The sequence below is a fragment of the Cyrtonyx montezumae genome, unplaced genomic scaffold, assembly GCF_038088225.1.
Source record: "Cyrtonyx montezumae isolate F1298 unplaced genomic scaffold, pur_monq_1.0 scaffold_17, whole genome shotgun sequence".
Lineage (NCBI taxonomy): Eukaryota > Metazoa > Chordata > Aves > Galliformes > Odontophoridae > Cyrtonyx > Cyrtonyx montezumae.
This window is the reverse complement of record NW_027071903.1, coordinates 3,547,059-3,566,954: the sequence shown is the minus strand read 5'-3', so window position 1 is coordinate 3,566,954 and position 19,896 is coordinate 3,547,059.

Genomic DNA, 19,896 nt, shown 5'->3' with positions numbered 1-19,896 from the left:
TAGTTGTACCAGTAATAGTTATTGGCTTAAAAAAAAAAAAAAAAAAAAGCAGAATTTGCTTTATAGTTACAGTTGTTACATAGAAGGTTCAGGGCCAAAATTAGTGTGCGTCTCCTTTGGCTAAGGTGGCAGTGTTAGAAGAATAGCCACAAAAGTGATAGTAATCAAATTGTTCTTTTTTATAACTGGTTAGAGTAATATCACATATGATTTAAATACCTCTGGGCACAGAAGCTTTAAAATTGTGATACTGACTAAGTTTGGGCCTGGTATTCTCAGTCACAGTTGTCCTCGTTAATATAGTTCCTGGTTTTCCTGTCAGTGCTTTTGACTTAGCTGTCAAGCCATATACTCACCCACGTATATCAGTGTCTCACTGTTCAAGTTAATGAACTATGTCAATTTTCGTTAGCAGAAGATGATTTTTCATAAGTAAAAGCTTACTTAGTCTTTAATTGCTTCAAAAACCTCCTAGGAGAGGATTAACAACAAACCCATACAGTATCCTGCTACCCTTGGGCAAAGCTTCCCAGCTTCCCATTCCTCCCTCTTCAGTTTGCTATTCAGCCATGCGCAAGCTGCCCTTAAATTGGCAGTGCAATCCTCATTTTTCCCAAGTGGAGGACTTTTGAAATCAGCAGCTTCTGTCTATGTAGACACTAACAGACATGATCTATAAATAATATTTAGGCTCTCTTTTAAAACACATCTATTTTCAGCTGCTACACAAAGAACTGCATGTTGCCATTCTTCTGGTTCCTGCCAGGAGTTCAGCATTACCTACACAGACAGAAAGCAAGAAGCAATGGAGGCAATGTGAGCTCATGGCAGTTGTCTGTGTATGTCTACGTACTGCTTTCAGTAGGAAGTATTTCCAGAGCCAGATACACAATTAATGCAAACACTTCACAGAAAAAGAAACAGGAATTCAGTGATATTGAAGGAGAACCAGATGTGTTTTCCACTCAGGGTTTGTTTGAGATGCAGGTAGCTGTGCACTATTAAGGTACTCACGTTTGAAAAGCCTGCAATTCAGATATTAGAAATTGCTTTTGACGATAATACATAGTTTTTCTAGAGGATAAATTATCTTTATTTATTTATTTAGAGGATAATTAATAATAAATAATGTGTGTACCTTTGCCATCACATAGCAGCCACAGTGTGAATGTGTATGTTTCTCATGACAAGAACTGGTTCCTGTTTCTGTGGTTTGTATGAATGTAAATGACAGAACATGCTGTAATCTTACAGATCTACTGGTCTTTCTACCTATCGATCTACATCTCTCTTTCTTCCCTCTCCTACAGGAATAAGTCCACAAACAATGTATGCAGTATTGCAGAAGAGCTGTAGTGCAATTTTCTTGTTTTACAATTATTAGCGTTTTAGGCAATCATTGCTTTTATGCATGCAAATGTCACAGAACAGTCAGAAAGTCCTTGCCTGAAAAATTCAGATGGTATTCAGATTTTGGTAGGTATAAGCCCTTATTGAGACCCATACTGAATTGATTCAAGATATGTCCAAAGCACATATATAATTCATTCTTTTTCATCTTATACCTTCAGCTGCTGAATGACTTGTCAGTTTTTATTCTTGGTCAATATATCAGGAATAATGATATTTGGTGCATAAGATTAAAACACAGTAAATGATATTTAATGATAATTAGAAAAAATGTGGATACAGCTTCAATTCCAATCTGTTCTGTTTTAGCTTTTGGCAATAAAACATTATTGCAGCTTAGGACTCTTCTGAAACAAATATCCTTATTCATCTTAGCTTCTATTGGCAGCACCAAAAACAAGTTCAATGTCTAATGCAAAAAGTTCATTAAAATAAGGTCATTTCAAAATATGCCAGGTAAAGGTATACCTGGTATATACCTACATTAGAAAATCAGTTCCTTGTCAAAGCTTTTATTTGTCGAAAACCTCCATGCCAACACAATCCAGAGTTATCTGTAGCAGATAGTGCTGCTGAGCATCTGACACAGCTGGCTCCATAGGAGACCCTCTGCCACCTGGTGAAGGAGACATTTTTTGGTATCTGAATTCAGTTACAGGACAGTGTCTTAGACTCCACAAAATCCTGGGCAGATGGATCTTTTAGAGATTGCCCATAGGTTAAATAGTAAGAGGACTGCATTAAAATGTCCACTGTCTGCCTCTGAGCCTGCTCAGAAATTTTCTCAGCAGACTAAGGATATTCAGATTTCGATTGAGATAGATGTTATTTCATCATGTAAGCATAAAATCTCAAAAATCTATATATCTTTGTGTGTGAACATTCAGGAAGTGATTAATGATCCATTTGTGATTCTTCCAGGGATTCAGTTCAGTTTTGGCAGAAGATTTTGCTCACTTCCGTTACTGAATTTTCATTTTACTCTCCATATTATGCTTTGTGGGACATCTGTTAACATGACTGCTAGTAAGATATATTCTTTTTTTCATTGTAAGTTTTTCAGGAAAAGTTGGATGCTTGAAAATTATTTTTTTAAGTCTTTCTAAGGAAGTACAAATTAATGTGGAATCTATCAGATGAGAGGAAATAAAAAGAAGTGAAGAGAGGTGAAGTTAAATGTGCTCACAGTAGGTTTTATTTTTCTTGCACATAAAGGTGACAGCTAGGAAGGGAATAGCTCTGGGACGTGATCCTTACAGGCTGTGTGTACAACACCTGTGTGTGCATGAGCACACAGACACCATCTCAAGCAGCTTGAATAAAGACCAGGCTGATCTGCAGCCTCTATGATAGACTGACTTCAGTGTGTGCTATTTATAAACCATTCTTTTATTCTCAGCAATGCTTTGGCTGGAGCCAGAAAGGACAGAACTACTGGCAGACTGGCCCCTTGCCTACTGTGCTGTGACTGACATGTAATCTGTCACTCCCCATCATCTGTGGGGTGGTGATAGGAAAATAATGCTCCTCAGTTTGCCTTAGATCACACATTACTCTCCTGAATACAGCTCCCTAAAGCTGTGAAATGGCCTTTAGAAAGTGTCTTTGTTCATTTTTTATATAGGAGAATGGGAATAAATGATAAACAGGCTGGAGGGAAGGAAAGCAAAACACACATTAGAGACCTGATGAGAGAAATTGGCTATGACTGAGATTTCAGTGTGATCCGATGACCTTTTTGTGAAGAATACCCATGGCACATATCACAAGCATCTAGGGTGCAAGAGCTGGGCTGTGTACTGACTCGGTCACTGGCTGTGAATGGTGTTTCCCAAGCTTTAACTCTGATTTAACCAGCCATGTTCAGTATATCTCTGGGAAATCAATCTCCTTCCATTTCCCAGCTATTTAGACTATAAAACACAAAGTGGGACTTCCCTCTAGCAAATGTGTATGGCATTACAGGGTCCCACTTTCGTGTGATGAATTGCAAGTTACAGTAGTACAAAAATGTATCAGTAGTAGTGTAATATAATAAATGAAACAATTGTACCTTAGGTACACGGACCTTTTAATGAACTTAGAATTTCTGAATGAGTTAAGGTTCATAGTTCCTTTTTAAAAAAGGACACTAAATATTTCTCCCTCAGTACATTTTCTTTTGATGATTTATTTGGATTCATTTTTATGCTCTGAAAACTCTAAGATTTACTGAGATAACAGATTAAACTTCTGCCTCAGTTCTCTAACACCCTCAGGTTCCTGGGCACCAGTCCTCGTTCCATGGTTTGCATACAGTGAAGTTGCTGATGCTCTTTGGAATATTATAATGTTCTCCCTGAGGTCTAACCTTGCTGCCTCAAATGACATTTATGTAAATTGTCACCAGAAGTTTAGGGCACATCTCTTTTCTTCTTTAATAACATGTCACACTGATGTGGGTTTGTTTGTATTTCATAAAGAGATGCTTGATTAAAGAAGCCAAAATTAATTTAGATTGATATTCACTGGACTTTTTCTAGTGACATTGAAGTATGACTCCCCCATATTTTGCATTTTAATTTGCTTTTTGATAAACTTTCCAGCTCCACAATCTTAGTGACCCTTCTTAAGGCTTGCCAGACAAATTACTGAATATAGTCCTTCAATCTTTCTACCACCTCTCCCTCCTATTGAGTCAGTATGCTACAGGGGGAAAATATGTGAAGATGCCTTTTTTGCATCAATCTCCTAAAGCAAATGTACTGTAGGTGATAACTCCATTCTTCCCTTTACAAACACAGCTGTTTTGTCATGGACTGTAATGGAAGCAAAATCAAGACCATTCCCATTTTATTCATGCAGATAAATGCTGTGTCTACTGAAAACCTATCTCAATTAATCATGTTTTATTCTACTTATCCTCTGAGCTGCTTTCACGTCCTTTTCTGTTTTCCCTGTGCAGTTAGGAAATATATTTTATCTCAGATTTCCACTGGCGCAGACATCAAAGCACTGACCCATGAAGCCCAATGTAGCAGGTTGTTTCTTTTGTATCACAATAAAAGACCCTAATTTATTCTCAGTTTACCTACTAGGATAGAAGAAAATATGAAGGCTAGAGCTACCTGGGTGCTGTCCAATAATGTGACTGATTTTTCTCAGGTCGGTATTCAGACACGGTGTTTCAGATGCTGTTATTTTATGGTCAACATCTCCATAACCCTGCACGGAGCTGTAGTATCTTAGATGTAGTATCTTAGAAAAATGATTCCAAGACAACTAACTCCTTGTCAGAAAATCAGAGCTTCACAGGGTGGCCAAGAAAAGAATAAATTCCATTTTAAAACTGTTTTGAATTATCAAAAATATTCTGCAGAAGTAAAGCATCCTTAGAATAGAGGATTGAATATTTTGGAAATTATTTATCTTATTTATTTTCTAGAAACCTTGAATTGCTGCTGATAACAGATGGAGGAGACAATAGTTCACTATAAGCATGAGTTTATGTGTCTTTTTCTTTTCTCTGTGTTCAAGAAAATCCTAGATGTTTGCTAAAATTAATATTTTATCTGTTCCCTTAGTTTTGAGGGCCAGTCGGTCCTCCATGCCATCAGTTCTTTCAAATTCTTGAGTTCCTGTAATCCTTCAGGAGCCCTCAAATATTCTCTACCATCACCATGTGTAAGATAGAGAGACATATTCTCTTTCTTTGAGCATGTAGATGCCTGCAGTAATTCATACTGACAAAAATGATCCTGGATAGTGTGAAAATAACTAGCTTGAATAGTTCGAAGATAACATTCCAGTAGCTAGCATGCAGGAGTATGCAGCATTTAATCCATTATTTGCAGGATAAATCAAATAGCTTGTTGGATATTTCATTGTAAAAGTCTTCTTTTGTGTACAGCTCTTCACATGTACCTCTTAGCACTATTTATGGATTATCTGAGGCCCTGTTACCACCTCTGAGTAAGGTAATGAGTGAATGTTGGAAATTCTCACACTACTGAGCTCATGAATAACAGAAAATGGGTCAGCTAAGTTACTGTAGAAGGTTCCTTGTGAAGAGGAATTCTGGTTGTAGATTCAGGATGAAAAAGAAGTTACCCACGTTAAGTTATATATTTTTTCAAGCTCCCTTCATTTATTAGAAAAGACAAAGTCCAGCCCTTTCCAGATTCATCAAGGCAAAGACCCACCTATTGTCACTAGAACCCAGTGGTTAGCATGGAGCTGCTTCACATGGGGGATGGTTTTCTTTCAAGTCCAAAAGAATAATTTGGAGTTTGATGTTCTTTTAGAAATGGAATAGGAGTAAGTGATTTTGCTTACAAATCTACGCAGCAAGTGCTCTGCTTATTCATGACTTTACTTTTCTATGTTCTACATTTTTCTCTCTGCATATGGTTAACCTTTCATATCCACAAGACAGCAGCTGTACCTACCATGGAACACAGCTTTTCTTACCCTGGAATTTGTTCCCATGGGTGTCACAGGACATGATTGCTCCCGATATACAGCTTTCAGCAAGGACCACCCACATTCTCCATTTGGGTGATGCATCATCACTCACTTTGACAATTTCATCATAATCACATGGGCTGAAAGCAAATATAACTCTTGGTGTCAGAATTTGAACTGTGTCACACCTGCAGCCACAGATATAATTTAGTTTTTTGCAGTTGTAGGTCTGAACGACAGATTCACAGCATTCTCTCACAAGGACAGTGCTGACTGGATATGCTGCTGAAGCATCGTGAACAACAGTCTGTCATACTCTATTATTTCCTAATGGGAATGTTTTAATTGCATATTTCATATTTATGACCCTATAAAGAATAATTTTAATTTGACATTAACATCTGAATATGATTGTCTGAAAGACAAAGGCAGCAATGACAAATACTGATATAAATCAAACCAACTGATTTTCAATTTCTAATTAAAGATGACACTGAAAGCTCAAGATAAGAGGCATATGGAGGGAAACACATTTCTTTGCAAGGGGAACCAAAACCGTATGGGGAAAAAGTGCAAAGATATCAAGCTAAAATCTGAACTTCTTGGCACCTGAAATGTCAGTAAAGGGAATCCTAAACTGATCATCTTCCTATAAAAATCATTTATTAGTCTCTACCACAAGCCAATGAGTAAGATGTGAGACATCTCAAGCTGTTCAGAACAACTGGGAATTGATTGTAAGCAACCTAGGAAGCAATTGTTTCACCAGTTGAGACCATAAGACAGATGGCATGAATATATTTAAAGATGGGGACAAAGCTGATGTGACACCCAGCTGGATTCCTGAAATGAACAATGTGAGTCAGAGATTTGTTATCAGATGAAAAGGACTTAGTTCAGAAAAAAATGGGTGCAAACGTAGCCAGTGGAGCCAGTGGTCTCCAGATGCTGTGGATGGGGAAGATAGACTGCTACTCCTAGAATCAGCCCCACCATCTGCAGTCCCAATAATCAAAACTTTTAACTACTCCCTCTGTGCAAATAAGCCTTGAAATAGGTATGGCTTTCATCACAACACAAAGGGTCTTTAAAATATTCACAGAGGACCAATAAGAGACAACCTAGCTACGGGCTGCTGATGCAACTGTTATATTCTAGGCCATTTCACAAGTCAAATATTGGGAACTGCCTTATTAAAGTGCAGTGAAAGAAGGATAAAAATTTTAAACATTTTTAGAGGCTTTAAATGATCTCGAGTAATATTGCAGTCTTAACTTGCCTGTTTGTGAGGAGCTTATAAAACCTCAGAGCCTTATTTTTCTTGCACTTCAGCATAACTCTATCTGTAATACTGAGATTCACTTTTGCTGTGTTTATTGTATTATCAACAGCTTGTTTATGTGAGATGGAAGATGAAATGGTTAACTCTTTTCCTTGTTTGCTGGGCAGGAAACAATTCTGTCAGTAACCCAATGTCTCAGTTCCTTCCTCTTAATGTTTCTTTCTCTCTAAGGGCCTTTACTTTTTGCTTCAATGACAGTTTAACCTGCAGCTTTAAAAATGAGTTAACTTCACATTTAGATTAGTTCTCATAAAACTGATTTTTAAAGGGACCTGATTATCTTCCTCTTTGTAAACATGATTTTGTTGTAACAACTGAGGATGCCAACTTGATTTTGCCAACTCAAAGCCTAAGGACCTAAGAGAAAGAGGGCTAGAACAGAATGTATGGACTGTAAGAAGACACTGAAGGCAAGCCATGACTTAATTTAGTTCAGTGTGGAGCCATTAGTTGAAAGGCAGACATATTCTTCAGAAGACAAAAGTAATACCATTGCTGTAGGAAAAAGGCCAGCTGTTTTCAGCACTGTCGTGTGAACAACACCTTGCACAGTGCAGCATTCCATCAGGCTTTTCCACTGTCTGGCTGTGGTTCTCATGAGTTATCTGCTGACAAAGGGATTTAGTCTGGGCCGGGATACTGGGAGATTGAAGTAACTGAAAACTGCCCTGTAGGATGCAGGAAATTAACTGGACCCAGCTGCCTTAATTCCTCTGAGTAGCAAGAGAGGGTGAGAAATGGGTCATTGTAGTAAAGTTTTATCCTTCACCAATGTATGATTTTTAATAAACCCTAAACATATATACTTTGCATAACTATAGCATATTTTTCAGTAGTGTACTCTGAAGCAGCCTTTATGGTAGAGGAGTAAAAACTGGATGCTTTCTGTATTTCCTCGTTTTTTGCCAAAGGCAAGTTTCTGCTACAGGAAGGTAACCATCTTAAAACAGAACATGTAACTGAATGCAAATTTAGCATTAGGCTATTTGGACAGAGACATCTCAGCCCTACAGTGCTGACCTGAGTCCTGGTTTTGTTCAGTTTACTTAATGATGTGCTGTGGGACATTCTAAGAGATAACGATAGCTTTTCCTCTTTCTCATCATCAGCATCGTTTGAAACTAGTCTCTGTTGCAAAAAATGGACTACATTCTACCACTTCATGAGGTTATGACACTGTATTTGTAAACATCTAATGGCATTCAAGGCATGAAAAATTGCACAATTACCATGGCTAATTACTTACAAGTATCAACAGCGAGCATTCTTAAACAAGCACTCCAACAGAGCTCAGGGCACGGTTAGAAGAGAGAATGAGGAAGGAAAAGTTAAGTAGAAGTTATCCATTGCTTTTATTATGTGCTAAAAAAGAGTTTCTATTTATTGCTCAAGCAGGCTGGCGTCACTTCACTTATAAGATGACAAGTTCATAGCCCGAGGTAGAAAGTCTGCATCATACCATTCTGTTATATCTTACCAGAATAGTCTTAATGACCTGGCATCCCAGATAAAACACATCCAACTCTCTTTTTACTTGTTTTAGTCCTCAGCAATCCTGGGGTCAATGTTATGTAATCTGATGGGTGAATAAGCATCTGTGAAAGAGTTTGATATGTGTCATCCTCAGTGTGGCTGGAATCAATCTCTGCCAACTCCTCCTGGGGCACTATAGTACACTAATTCAGTAAATCTAAGTCACACTCATGGCTAACAACTTTTAAAGATGAGAAAAAAAACCCTCTTTTTTTGTTTTCTGAAAACCTAGGTGTGGTTGGGAGGGGGCAGTGATTGCCCTGGATGTGATAATGGCAATTATTTGATGGTGTTGGGTGTTACTTCTAAGCCGACAGATCTCTAGAAACATTGAAGGTTAAGGCTTTGAAGATGGTTTTCATAAGAAAAAAGCACTTCAATGATCCAGGACTTTTTTTCTTTACAAGATGAAATCCAGATGAAGCCCCAGATGAAGGCACATCATCATGTTAATGTAATTACAGAGAAATAAGGACTTGCAAGGGATTGTGTCAGATGTTTTAGAAATCACACTGAAGGAGTGAGAACAGGAGAGGTTAACATTTCCTTGTACTTTTCTACATTAAAACCCTACAGAATCAGAAGAAAGTGACACTATTTGTTATGCCAAATAGCATATTTCCACAGATTCTTTGCAGCAAGATAAATCCTGAAAGCTAGTACAGATGAGGAAGGTACAAATCTCTGCAGGACCTGTATTTAAATTCTGTGCTTTTAAATTGTCATGAATAGGAATATAATTCATATTGTTTTTACAATTTTGCAATCATTCTTGTACAAATTAATTTATATTTATTACCCATCAAGGCTTTTTCCCAACTACATCTGACTTAGTAAATAAACCTAATATCACGTTGGAAGGGAAGCAGGTTAAATGCTGTTGTATTTGTAAATAGTATAGAACATTACCTGAGTAATGTGGGCAAAAAGCCCACAAATCTTTTTGTCAGTAACAATTCAAGAGAGTATTTAGACATGTATTTAATTTCTACAGATTTATGTGTTTTAAGCTTGGGCCTACTTAGGTGCCTGAATTTTTGCCTACAGGTGTCACAGCATTCTGGATGGAGTACTAGTAAAATAAACACTCCTACTAGAATTAAATATAAAAAGAAAAACTGAAAATTAAAACCTTAAAGACTTTAAACTAGGATGCAAAGAAATATCTTGTATCTTGAGAAACAAATTCAGGCTGTAGGCTAAGGAGACAGACTGTCCTAACTGCCCAGCACTGCATGAACGTACCTGATGTAAAGTGTTCCTTCTAGTTTATTAGGAGTTCAACTGAGAATTTGCTCTGCTAAAAACAAAAGTTTTAAAGGTGGAAACTGGAAATTTTGTTGAGAGATCCTGAGACTGTAGTCAGTCAGTTTGTAATGGAAGAACACTAGGAGATCCTGGAGGACTGTGCATAGAAGCTACAGAGGGCTGGATTTGAACCAGGGACTGAAACTCTGAAGAGCTGCCAGCAAAAATAAATCAAAAGCAAAAGACAACCATTTTTGTTGGAGCCTTTCATTAAAATATTGGCAGCTGCTGATGCATAACAAAAGCTCTGCTTGTGCTGTTAGATATTAGAGTTGAAAACCAAGGAGGCAAATGTTCTCTTCAATTGCAGTGCAGGAGTAAATGGCTCCCAGCCAACACAAAACACCTAGAAAAGAAATATTTCAACAAGGTTCTGTTAAATTATGCTAAAATTATATTTCTCATTTTATCAAGCAGCTATCCTTCCCTGTTTCTAGATTATTTGTATGGATTTTTGTGCCTTTTAAAAGTTCCCTTTTAGCTTTTATTCTAAAATTGTTGTCTAGCTTCCTGTATAGCCTGTGCTAAATCTCTTTGCTATAATGATAACTTACCACTTGAAGCAGGTGGTAAGTGCAGTGTTGAAACAGGGTGGGCTTGGCACCTACAGCAGGAATTCAGCCTCTTCGTTCTACTTGAAGTACAGGAAAATGTTAAGTTTATTTAATGACCTTTACTGGCCTTAGTATTTGCAGATGTATTTTAAGTGTAATCTTAACACTGGTATTCTTAGCCTTGCAATGTATGGCTTTGGGAATTTACAATATGCCTCTGATATTTTATATTCTTAAGTATTTGGCACAGATGAGTCTGGATTTCTCTCTATGTGATTTTTCATCATGGAGTAACAGAAGGCTATAAAATAAAAACTAACATGGATTTTTCAAGATAAAAAATACTTAACAAATTTATGGGAAAATGTAAAGCATTAGTTATATTTTAGACATTACTAATCCTTGCATTGTGGTTTTATGAGATCATTTCCTGCCATGATCAGGTTAAGGAAATAGAATGTGAAAGCCTTCTCATGCATATTCTCCGCTCCTTTTGTATTAGATCTCCAAATCATGGCAACTTATGTGTCAAACAGACAGGGACCTCCTCTATGTCAGCAGAATACATTTCCATTTTCTTCTATTTCTCAGCAGAGTGGGAAAAATTCAATTTTGCAGTGGTGTCAGCTAGGTTCTGTGAGGGGAGGAGGACTGGCAGCAGTTAGTAAGACTGTGGCAAGTAAGCAGGGAAGAAGACCGGGAATGTTGCCTGTGGGGTTTAGGGATTTTATGTCAGGAGAGATGAAGAACAGAGGTCTTTCAGAATAGCTGTGACTGGAGAAAAGTAGTTGAAAAGGGTCCTCAGTTTCTCCCCTTTTTTTTTCCTTTTTTTTTTTTCATTTCTCTCCCCTTAAAAGGTTTAAAAGAAAGTAGCTTTACATCAGAGCACTATTTCAAGTGTTTTCTAGACTTCTGGACAGGAAGGATGCCAAGAGAGAGAATGGAGAGAATATGGCAGAGTGGGACTTGCAGTGGCAGCTGCAGCGGGGCTGAGCTGCAGGAGGTGGCTGCCAGTACTGGCAGGGAACGTGGCCTGTACCTGGAACAATAAATCCCACACATGTGTCACGGCAATGCAGCATCAGCTATAGCAATTGAGGCTGATTCAGGCAAAGTCTTCCGCTGCTTGGAGTCTGTTTTCCTTGTACTTGGACCAGTATTGCAGAGAACAGCCAGGAGGGTCCATCTCTGAATTGGGTCCCTTGTGAGGTCAGGCATTTTCCTGCAGCCTCACCCAAATGTTCTAGTAAGCATCTTCATCTTGTTCTATTTCATTTCAGGTCATCTTTGTTTTTCTTTTAATTTCTTTTAATTCTCAGCTAATAAATAATGAAGTAAAAATGAAATTATATACAATTTAGAGAAAATAAGCAGTTTCATTATTTACCATTTATTACTAAAACATCAGGTAAGGTATTGAAATTACAATGTTTTAATGACATTTGCAGCATCTACTTTGGTGTAGAATGTCAGAAAACATCCTATAAATGATTCGCAATTCCTTTCTCCAGAAATCAATCTTTTCCATAGATTGCTGATCCTGAATATTTTAATTCCTAATAGAAAAATTTCGTACAAGTGGTTTTCATTCAACACTTCTGACAGGGTGTCTCATGAGATGCTCTTGTAAAAACTAAGCTGTCAAAGCATAAGAGGGAAGGTCCTCTTCTGTATTTAAAAAATAGTTAAAAGATAAGGGCAAGAATAAATGGGGCAGCTTTCCATTTAATGGAGGTTACTAGGAGGCCTTGAGCTAGAGTTTGTACTAATCAATATATTATCATGGATCCTGGTGAGGAAGTTCATGTGTAGTGGCAATATGGAAATCATCAGAATATTCAGGTCAAAACCAAAAAGCTTAGGTGATGCAGACCATGGAAGTTCATAAAATCATGCACAGTGCAAGGGAAAAGTACTGCAAATTACTGATTTGCAAGACTGGAGAACGGGAAAATAACTGGGTGATTTGATTTAGGTTCAACAGAAAGAAGCAAAGTTCTTTTTTACAAGCTGTATAATTCATTTGTGGAACTCATTGCTACACAGTTTTTAGAAAGATAAAATTAGATATAAATTAAGGGCAAACTTATTAATGGCTATTGAAAACATGCCTGAGTAATAGTGACATCATTCAGGTTTCTCACAGTGACTGAACTATCGAGAACAGAGAGGAAAACATTTCACTGCATAGCCATGTTTTTTGTACTCTCTCCATATCTATCCTGAGACTGCATGCAAGTGGACTAGGTGGACTTTACATTTAATCCAGTACAACAGTTTTAATGTCTGTGGAAGTGTGCAACATGGAATAAATTTTCATTGTTGTTTCTCTATTTGTAGTTTTTCTATGTATCACACATCAGCCAAGTCTGTCAGTGTATGCTGATCAACTCCTGGTGAGCTAGGGAAGCAAATCAAACCTTTCTATTCACAGACGTGTACATACCTGGTGAAGAGACAAGCAGTCACAGATATGGATATCAATTCCATGGTAGTGCCCTTTATTCCACTTTCTAAGCTAATTATTATGATCTCATAGAATTGACAAAGAAAGATTGGATTTCAAGGAGCCACAAAAGTAGTGCCCTAAGATCAATCACATGTGGAAAATAAAAAGTCCAGAATGGACTGTTTCCTGGTGTATCTTCATCTCTGTCAATGAAAAAAAGATTGAGGCATTAGTGTCTGAAAGTGTGCCATTTTGTACATGATGCTTACTGCTTAGATCTTTCTTTTTTCTTCTGCAGCAATATATGATTCTGTGATCTTATTTTTAAATGGCTTTTTGGAAATTGTATTTAGGGAGAATTAACTTTGATAATCATCCTCTGAGTTAGGGATTACAGTAAAGGGATTTTTTCTGTGGTTCAAAGATGATGCTGTATTTCCCACTGCAGTGATTTTGTTTTTGTCTACCTTTTGCAGTACCAGCCAACATTTACAGGTGAAGCAAACCCATTCACTAACCCTTGAGACCTTGAAATGTAAAGACATTTGGGAGAGTTCCAAGGGCTGGGAGTAACAGAGCCAAATGTTCAAAAAATGGCTTAGGAATAGGAGATATTGGAAAAGGAAAGGACTCTGCCAACCTTACTAATGATTGGATGTTTAGCCTGAATGTAGAGATTTTTTTGGTTGGGGGTTTATTTTTGTGTATGTGTGTTTGGTTGGTTGGTCAGTTTTGTTTTTGTTTGGCAGTGGGGTTCTTCTGTTTTGTGCATGATTTTTTCTGTAATTTCCATGTATGGACTTCTGAATGTGCAGCTAATGTTATAGGCTTTTCCATACCCCTTTCTGACTGCTCTGTAGTAACATTTCCAATGTCCTTTGCAGAGGCAGGCTGTTTGGGGTAAAATCAGAAAGGTGTCAGTTGGAGGGCTGGTCAGAGGGCTGCCCATGTAATAACAACCTGGGCTGTGCATTCAATGCAGACAGTGTGGGTTGGCAGTAGCAAGGCTGCTCCCTATTGTGTGGCTTGAAGCACGCACTACAGAAACAGGCTTGAAGGAGAGCAGTAGGCAAGGACAGCCCCTCACAACCTGTCCCAGTCTCCAGGTGTATTTTCCTCCTTTCTTTTGTTATGCGAAGTTTACCTCATTTTCTTCAGTTTAATTAAATCCTTGTCTTTGTGTAGCTGTCAAAATCTGCCTTTGCATCCCCAGCTTGAAGAGAATGAAAATCACTGCCTAAAAACCCTTTGTATCTTCCAATTGTAAATAGATCAGCTGATTGCGTTTGATTCCTCTCAGGTCTTGTGTTTGTTGCTGCCTTATGTAAGGTTGGCCACTGAGTGTTGAGGAGGTTCACACTCTGAAATCCTAATTTCTCTGCTGCTGATGATTGAACAAATATTAAACATATCAGCGCTTCAAACAAAGCATTATCAGCCAAGCTAGGCCTGTTTTCATCAATCAGTTTAGCCACCTACTGCTTTGCAATTTCATCCTAATTCTGCAGAAAGGAACTGTCATTGTTTGAAATCAAGTGGCCCTCACTGCTGGTGAAGGTCATGTGGGGGCTGGTGCAGCAAAATGCATGTTAATATCTGTTCCTGAAGTGTTTGGGGGGGAGAGGTTTGCTTGCCTCAAATGAGGATACTGAACAAAGTATTGTTCCACGAACAGTTCACAGAAAACAAAGGGGAGAAGAGATGACAAGATGAAATGGCAAGTCCGAAATCACTGGGCAATGACATTTCCAGGTTTCCTGATGCTCTGCCCTGAACCACCTGCTTCCCTATTCCTGCCAGCGATGTTATTCTTATTAATGGTATTACAAGGGTGATTATTGTAATTATTTTTAGTCTGTGCTGCTTTATGCATGGTGATATTTCACTTGAAAAAAAATGAATTATTTAAACAGATATTTAATTGGGACTTCTGGTGACATAGAAACTCCAACAATTATCTAAAGTACGTGTGGATACATACAGCCCTCAGCCGAAGAGAATGGGCCTATCCCCAAATTATTCCATCTGGCAGAGTCAGTACCTGCTGTAGTTCACACATGAATAGCATCAATTTGCATGTAAATAGAGGCCTACATGCTTCCGTGGAGCTAAAAGCTGTATTTCAACATTTCACAGTGGAATTAGGCAGTGGGCACATCACTACATGATGGTTCAACCTTGTAGTGACGTGCCAGCTAAAATCATTTTAAATGCTCTTCTCCATATTTCCCGGTAGGATTATTTATTGAAGTAGTGTGTAAGAGCTCAGAAGAATCCTCTATTGAAATGCTGCCAGCTCCCAGCTACGATTCTGACATTGATGTTGTCAACTGAGATTAAGCATTGGTCTTAATGAATGCTGACAGTCATGTTTCTTAGGTATGGTCCTGTACTTCCTTTCAGCAAAGAACCAAAATAGAAAGGCCAGACATGAAGAGAAAGATTTAGTAGCCAGGATGTTTACCTGCTACTTGTGTGGTTTTTACATTTCTGCTTCTTTCCCTGAGAGGTGAAGCGCTAGGAATTAATGTTTTCGTATCAAGATTTAACAGCAAATGATCCTGTGAGCTTCAGATAAATGAAATACATGAGCTGTGTAACTTCAGCAGTGTTTCCAGAGAAGCTGAGAAATTCTAAACTGAGTATGCAGAATGAAATCAGACCTTCTTCCATTTTGTTGGTTCACTGTTTTCTTTTAGAGTCTGGTTAGGTACTGCATCTTGCTTGCCCACGTAAAGCCCTTACGTTTATCTTTTGACCCTTTTCTAGTGTACAAAACTGTTCCAGCCCCTGCATGATTTTGCTTGATTCTTTTCAAGAGTATGCACTATACTTCAGTCCTGGTGGTATTAAGGCATATGAGTGCTTACCTAAGATTTTATTTCATTACCTGAACACTCACGTGCTTTTAAATTTGTTTTGTTTATTTACACCTCGTTCTTGGGACATGCGTAGTATAGAGAGCTCCTTTGTCTATAATTGCTTTACTTTGTCATTGTACAAATGCAGCTGTGTTGCATAAGGAAGGTGACACTGATAAATTCAGTAACATCTCCTTCATGTGAAAATCCCTGTGAGCAGAATCTCGTGACTAACTTCCCTATTTACTGAATAAGAAATAAAATAAAATAAAAAAAAAGGTATGCTGGTAGTGATAGAAACTGTTCTCGTAGCTGCAGAGGGCTAGAATTTATCCCTGGGGTAATGATCAAGGGGAACTCTTTCTGCACTGTGGGGGCAGGCAGGGCCATCACCCCAAATGCCAGCTATGAGGTAGTAGTATCCTTCCAAGACAAAAGGGCAGGCAAAGAGGACAGCAGCCAGGAGCACAACCATTTGGCTTGACTGGCAGGATGGGACTGAATGTGCAGAGGGATCAGTCTGCAAAAGCTCTTGCAGTGTTTCCACTTTTTCCTGCGCCAGAAAACTTGAAGCAGCTCTGAGGCACCAAGGATGCTTTTCCTTTTTACACTGAAGCACCAAGGTGTCAAATTTGAGCCATATCTGTTTTTTTTTCAGTGAATTCAAGAGATCTGATTTTCTGGTATTCTTTAGCCTTGTGCCTCTTTTAGTGTGCATACAGCTAGGAGAATGTCAGGTTGTTCCCTGAAAAAAAATGTCTCTATTAGATGGTGGAAATTGTTGTTTTTTTCAATTTATTTCTTTCACTCTCTTTTGCCATGATTTTGTTGCCAAACACATTAAGATTATACAACTCTGATCTTTCACATCTGACAGAGAGGTATAGGGCTGTTGCACTTCATGAATGTATTGTTATATATTTTTTTTAATATTTCCTTTATGCAAGTTTTTAAACACATTTTTAGATCACTACCTCTTCAGAGGTAGGGTGGATATTTCTGTCAGGGAAATAAATCTTATCACCAAATGTAAGAAATAGGGAATAGAGTTCACATCTTTGTGTATGAGTGTCCTACCATCTTCTATAGCTTTGAAGGAAAGATTTCCAGGACTGATTCTAATGAGTGAAAGTAACATCTGCTTTTTCCACTAGAGCATGCCCACCCTGCATTTGGAAGATTACAGCTCTTGCAAAGCTAGAAGTAGTACTGGTAGCTTAAGTATCAAAAGCAGCATACTTGTGTAATGGCTACAAGTGCCGTGCATGTGTCTGATGGCCACAGGCTGTGGTTGTTCCTATCTTGCTGTTAGGTCCAGGTAAGTAGATTAAGACCACTCAGAGCTTTATCTGAATAGTGTAACCAAGTATATAATTGACAGATCTGGCACTGACCCTTCTTGGCATACCTTCAGAAATCAAGGATTTGAAAAGTACAGTGGCATGCTGGCAATTTGCTTGATTGTTTTCCAGCTCCCACTCTATTCTACTCCAAAGACCTCTTTAGTCTAAGGGAGTCTCAGCAGCACAGTTATTTCTAGCTAGATTGCACCACTGGCACAGCGTACAGCGGGCTTTGATAGAACTGAGCCTCTTTTCTGATGTAGCACAGTAGCCTTGTAGTCTTGTTATCTTCCACTGAAATTTAATCAGAATTTCAGCGGTTTTAGTCTACTTCTAGTACCCAACAGTCAAAAGAAAAGAGAAAGAAACAGATATAACTGCTGCTTTTTCTTGTACTTAAGTAGGGCATTTTCAGTAGCGTTGACTATTAGGGATCACTCAATTTCCATTAGATCTGTGAGTTGGAGAACAACCCCTTTTGAAAATTATGCTGTAATATCATGACCATACAATGAAAATTAACCTACATGAAGTCCTTTGCTAGAGTAAATGCAGTAGCAATGCACTGGGACAAATATGATAGGGGAAAAATACTAAGTCTTGCATGGAAACTGCATATTTTTAGAAACTTCCTTTTCTAGGACTCTTCAGAAGTATTAAGTTTCACGTTTAGACATTCTTTCTTGTTATTTTGATCATTTTATTACTTTGATCCCACATCTACTTACGTTCTGGTGGCCACAGAAACATAAAAGCAAAAACTTCCCTTAAATTTAAGAGGGAAGACTAGAACCCGCAGGGTGCTGCAGGCTGCACAAAAGGGTAATGGTTTGACTAAACCAATAGGCATAGTTTCAGCTTTGCATCTAACTTCACTGAAGCCCTAATGAGTCATCACTGAGATAACTGCCTTCTTTTCACCATTATTGAATATAAACGCTGCTGATTGGTTCAGGTTCTGGCTTGAGGATATACTGAGTCATATATAACAGCCTGTCCTTACTGATCTCTTCACTGATTACAAACCTATGCCCCACAGCTACCAATTTTCACTTCCCTCAGCAAGTCTCATTGTGGCACTCCAGAAGGGCATAAATATACTGGCAAACCCCAAAAATCTCCTCTGCTCCTACCAGTCACTTCTCTAAGGAGAGGAAAAAGGTGCTGTGTGGCCAAACCTCACCAAGTAGCATGGGTATTTATATTTGTCTATATACCTTTACTAGAGCCTATCAGGAATGAACCAATAGAGCATATCAGGTTAAGAAGAGTAAAAGGGGGCTGCATTAAGCATTGCTACCAATAGGTGGTTATCTCTTGCGCTAGTCCTGGTGCACAAGCACGTGCTTGATTCTGGTATGGAGTGCCAGACATCTTTGGGGGCACCTTGAGAAACAAATACCCCACCTGCAAAGCTGCTTCTGTTCCTGTTTACTGTCACTGCCAATTGCTTTCAGGAAATAAATAGATCAATAGAATATCCTTATCGACACTTATCTTACAAGGATGCTGTCAGGTTTTCATATTAACGAAGCACCTGCAGATGCAGGACAATTATTGACAGCTCCTTAATATATATCTTGGAGGAAAGCTCCTGGTCCTTACTTTGTTTTTTTTAAATACTATTGCCGAGCCAGGCTATTTTCACAAAGAAATGAGTTGTATCTTTATAGCATGTGCTGTTAAAGAGGATTATAAATAGACTTTAGACTACAGACTGTAGCTTTACTTTACAGTTGAAAAAAATATCAATCACCTGGCTGAGACTAAATCCTAACATCTCACCTTCCTTACAGATTTTAAAGGTCACAGATGTACAGAAATGTTCAGCTTAATCTTAAATGCATTGACTTGTCTGGCAGAAGCATTTTAGGGTCTTTTCCTTTTTATTTTCTGCCAGCTATTTAAAATGTGAAAGAAGTGTCACTTATAACTAAAGAGTGGATCTTTAAGAGAAGGCAGAGAGTATCAGAGATCAGACTTGAATCTCTGAAAGGTCTCTGTAGCTCTGCTCTGCTTTTCAGTCAATCTGATTCGTAATGTTTGCAGATTGCACCAGTTCACTCCTACTCCCCCACACGGGTTATCAGCAATCAGCTACATGCTGGGGACAGAGAACAACCTCAAATGAGCTCTGGCCTAAAAATAGCCATTTTCAAATTAAAATCTTGAATCAGAAGGGAGAATGGGTTGCAGCTGGGACATCTTTTATTTGCTTATGTCACCAATGGCAAATTTCTACTAGAACAACAAAAATCTCTCCCCCACCCTGGAGTTGTTGGGTTTCAGCTTCCTGAGCACATTGTATTTTGCAGTGATGTAATAGAAATGCACATGAAGCTGCAAGATGATTTCAGACGCCTGCCAGTGAAATAAATAGGACCATTTTCAGTTTACGTTTATCTAGACATATAACTGCAGTTCATGTTCAAATTTACTCACAAAACCAGTACCTAGGTAAGGTATATACCCATTCTAGCTGCATGTTCCAGGATATTAAGAGGCACCTGAAGATGAGTCAGATCTTATTTGACCAGTGTTCTCCACAGGGATATAGCTCTCCCTGCTGATGGTATAGGGAGTCCAAGGGTAACATTCCTAAATTCAGTGTATTATTTTCAGATGTTTCCACTGAGGATCTCAAGATAAATCT